Source organism: Hevea brasiliensis, chromosome 13 (assembly GCF_030052815.1).
Source record: "Hevea brasiliensis isolate MT/VB/25A 57/8 chromosome 13, ASM3005281v1, whole genome shotgun sequence".
NCBI lineage: Eukaryota > Viridiplantae > Streptophyta > Magnoliopsida > Malpighiales > Euphorbiaceae > Hevea > Hevea brasiliensis.
The window spans coordinates 12,578,931-12,583,345 of NC_079505.1; the positions used below are offsets into that span (position 1 = coordinate 12,578,931).

The 4,415-nt window shown below is 34.3% G+C and overlaps 1 long non-coding RNA gene across 1 annotated transcript; it reads right to left on the bottom strand.

Annotated features, from left to right (window-relative positions):
- Nucleotides 1-1,024: 1,024 nt before the first annotated feature.
- LOC131172068 (uncharacterized) lies at nucleotides 1,025-1,770 on the bottom strand. The gene is made up of 4 exons (XR_009142711.1): nucleotides 1,670-1,770; nucleotides 1,390-1,536; nucleotides 1,218-1,292; nucleotides 1,025-1,124 (listed from the first exon to the last, which is right to left on the bottom strand). It is a non-coding gene; the product is annotated as an uncharacterized LOC131172068 (long non-coding RNA).
- Between the last annotated feature and the right edge of the window lie 2,645 nt (nucleotides 1,771-4,415).

The following is a 4,415-nucleotide window of genomic DNA, read 5'->3' on the forward strand; positions in this document are numbered from 1 at the left end:
TCGGAATCGAAAGAATCGAGATTTAGCGATCTCATACTCAAGGAAGGCACAAGAAAACTCATAACACCGATTGCTCCGTTGGGCTCTTTGAACTTTCACATCGTAACTAAAAGGCAACAATACATTAAGTTCCTCATATACGTTTAAAATCCATAAAATAAGCCGTGAGAGACTTATTCTCTTTTCAAGACGGTAGAATGCCTTACAAACATCATAAATACGGGAGATATTCCCTTTACGAATCTGAGAAAATCTAAGTAATCCATCAATTCCTTAACAAATTCACGGTGATTAATTAAACTAATTACCTCACTTTGTGAATCGAGTTCAGCTGCAAAAACAACCGAGCATCCTCCCTTAGCCAAGTTTGTTGTGTATCATCGAGGTGGATCTTTAGTAAGGTGATCATCCTTATCAATGCTACGCAAATAGACCCTAACGATCTTACTCCACTCTGTAATTCGAACCATTAAGTATGTGTTCAGTGAACTTAGTAATCATCGGAATCACATCAGAAATAGCATTCTTATTGTCCGCCATTTGTTGAGACAAAGAAAACTAACCAAACACTAATCCACAAAGGCTTACAACAACAAAATAATCCAAAATCACAAATCAAGTAAATACGAAATAGGATCCGAGAGCCAAACCTCGGAAGTCCTTTAATGGTGTCTTGGATCGAACAAAGACACAGTGGTGGAATGAGGGGTTTGAGGCGTGGCGATGTTGATCGGAGTCGAAACGCTTGGCGTGCCAAGGTCTCTCCCGAAATGGGGTGGTGAGAACAAATAGTCACCCTAGATAGATGACCTGCTCTGATACCATGTAGAAAGAGATGATTCTCATTGATTTCAATTAATCTGTACATGGGTATTTATATACAATTGATTCCTATAATTGTGTTACACTAATTAGGAAGAAATCCTAAATAAGAAATCCTAAATAGGAATACAAAATACAGAATATACACAGAAATAATATAATGATTGACTTTCCATAACAATAATGATTGACTTTCCATAACAGAGATGATAGACTGTTGTTATCCAGGCGATTATAGCTCAAATCAAGATATTCCAAATTGCTCAGCTTCTGTAACTCTTCACCACCACCATCTCCACCACCTATAGAAACGTTATTTCTAGCTAGTTATATGATTTTCAACATATATATTTATTTGAAACAAATAAAATGATAGAATTAAGTTCAAGTTATACCTTGGAAGGATTTAAGGGATTCAATTTCATTGCCCACTAAATTCAAGAACTTCAAGCTTGTTCCATTACTTAATTCTGCCCAAGAGCAATATAATTCATTGTGAATGCATGAACATCCTTTGTTTGAGATAACAGTTAAAGAAAGTGAACAGAAACAGAAACTGAAACTCACTTTGAATATCGATTGCTTCTCTCAATCCACATTGAGACAGAATAAATTTTTTTAAATATGAAAGATTACCAAAGGATGGTAGGAAACTATTGCCGTAGTTGTCATGACTTAAATCAAGAAATTCCAAATTTCCAAGTTTCGATACTCCTTGACATTTTGCATCAAAGGAAGTTCTAGTTAGTGGCTTTATAGTCAGTGAAATATATGCTTTATGAAAAAGATCATGAACCACATTTGATTTTCTAAATGGTGTGAAAAAAATAAAGAAAGTCTATCTTACTTTTAATGTCAATCGTTCCTGTTAGTCCATTGTCCCATAGATATAATGATCTTAAAGATGATAAGTCAATACAAAATGGTGTGATACCACTGTTGAACTTGTTGCATGACAAATCAAGAAACTCCAATTTTTCAAGTTCTGATAACCCTTCAAAAGTCATAAAACAGCATTAGTCAAGTTTGTGCTTGAAAATTGAAAAATAAATAAATAAATCAATGAAAGCAAAAACTGATAAATTATAATAAAATGATATCACAATTTGAGCTAACCTTGAAAATCAGTTACACTTTCCAATCTGTTGTAGGCTAAATTTAATGATTTTAAAGATGGAAAGACACTTAATGATGGTAATGATACTATCGTTGAAGTTGTTGCCTGATAAATCAAGAAACTCCAAATTTTCAAGTCTTGATAGTCCTTTGAAAGTCATAAAAGAGTATCGGTCAAAGTTTATGCTTGAAAATTGAAAAATAAATAAATCAATAAATAAAAGGAAAATTTTCAAAATTAGAATAAGAAGATTTAACAAGTTGAACTAACCTTAAATATCAGTTACGCTTTCCAATCCAATGTAGGCTAAACTTAATGATTTTAGAGATGAAAGATGGCCAATAGATGATAATATGCTCATGTTGTTGAACCAGCTTCTATCTAGATCAAGAAACTCCAACTTGTTTAGACTTTCTAATCTTTCAAAACCTGCATTTTAAGACGATCGTAGGTATATATTATTCTTAGATTTGTTAAAAAAATAAAAAGAAAAACTTTCTTCAACATGTTGATCAAGGTTAGTACAATTTAAAAAATAAATAAATAAAATTGACATATTTTAATCATAAAAATTCAATAAATAGTTTCACTCATTTTTTTTAACAATAACTAAAATTACAGAGTGTTATTTGCGGCTTTTATCAAACATTAGGAAAAAACATACTTAATATTATGAAAAAGATAATAAAAGGTGAATTAATATTGCCTAATGCAAGACAAATATTCTATCTGCTTAAAAAAAATAAAAAATAAAGAGAGAGAGAGAGAGAGAGAGATATTCTACCTTCATTCTCAACACAATCAATAAAACCGTGTGGCAAGCTAAGACTCGTCAGTTCTTGAAAGGGAAGAAACAAAGAGGCATTGAAGTACCTATCTGTTACATACCAACCATAGCTCCAAATAGTGAGTTGGGAAACTCGTCCTGTGGTGGAGTTGCAGTGAATGTTTTCCTATTTACAACAGTCATCAGTGTCTATACCCCAAGAAGAGAGTGATATATCAAGAGGATTATTGAAAGAAGCCTTGAGTTGTAAAAGAGCATTTCTCTCATCATCCAAACAACCATCACAGCTCCACCATCCCTCTAATAATGAAGCTATTACAAAAGCAACCAACAGCTGCTTAATTAGCCTCATTTCAGTATTTTTACGCAGATATTTCTCTTGAATTAGGCACAGCAGCAACAGCCTAGCCCCTTTGGGCTTTTATAGACCCATGTTGTGGAATAATTTGAGTTGAGCTTCCTAGCTTGATCAACTACTCTGCAAATGTTCCACCACTCATCATATGTTTAAAATGGAGAAAATTATTGAGTGCAACCATTGTATGCACGATGGTATTATTCTAACCATTGATCATGATAGGTCACTTTATAGTCAATGGATAAAGTGCATTTGTTGACTATTATATGGGCTTTTGAGTAAAATAGGATAGGAAGATTGGCAAGTCTTTGGAATTTGTTTGCTTTATAACCTAGTCAAGTCTCCTGTGGAAGGGTGAAGCTGATATGGACTGCCCAGCATAACTTTTTCTTGTATTTTTAACACGGCAAAATAAAAGAATTTGTTTGCTTTAACTAAGTCAAGTCTTGTGTGGAAGTGTGAATCTGATATGGACTGCCAACAACACTTTCTCTTGCCATTTTTATAAGGCAGAATAAAAGACTTTGTTGTTTGTGGAAAATGATGTCATTTTGATTATGAATCTAAGATAATAGGATTGAACTATTTGGCTAACAGCTGGATGGTTGAGCGCTTTCCTCTCTAAGGAATCTCAGCTAATTGAACTGAACTCTTGCAGGGCACAATTTCACTTCCTCATGCATTTGATCCTACTCAAATACCCAGTTGAATCTCCACTGAACATTTGTTTCATCTGCACTTAATCTTCTCATTATTGATCAGTTTCTTTTTCTCTTCTTCACTGAACACAGATAATCCAAAATCAGTGGCCTTCAACATGGCTCCCTTATCCTTGCTAGCCAGCAAGAAATTCTATGGCTTGAGATCACGGTACATCACATTTTTAAAAAATCCACCTTCATCAACAGGCATTGAGCTTCTCTTCTTCTGCAGACTGTCAACGGAATCCATCATAACCTCATCCAAATCATTCCCTTTAATTAAACATTCATTATTCATGGAATTTAGCAATGAACCACTGGTCCTTTCTTGACATTCATCATTCCTATTGTAATCCCCCTGCAAGTCCTCATTCATTACCGCCATTTCAGGTTCATTACTCTTCTGTGTCTCCTCTACACACACTGAAGACACTTCATTATCTTTCTCTTGAACAAGCTCCACATTTCCATTTATTTTCCCTCTCGAAAGATTTTGAGAGAACTAATTCGATCAAGCCAACCTTTGCCTCCTCATCTCCACTTCCCAATTCCCCCAAATCCTTCACTTTTCAACATTCCTGGCCTCCTTTGATTCTGTATTTTCAGCAGACTCCTCTTCTAACTGCATAC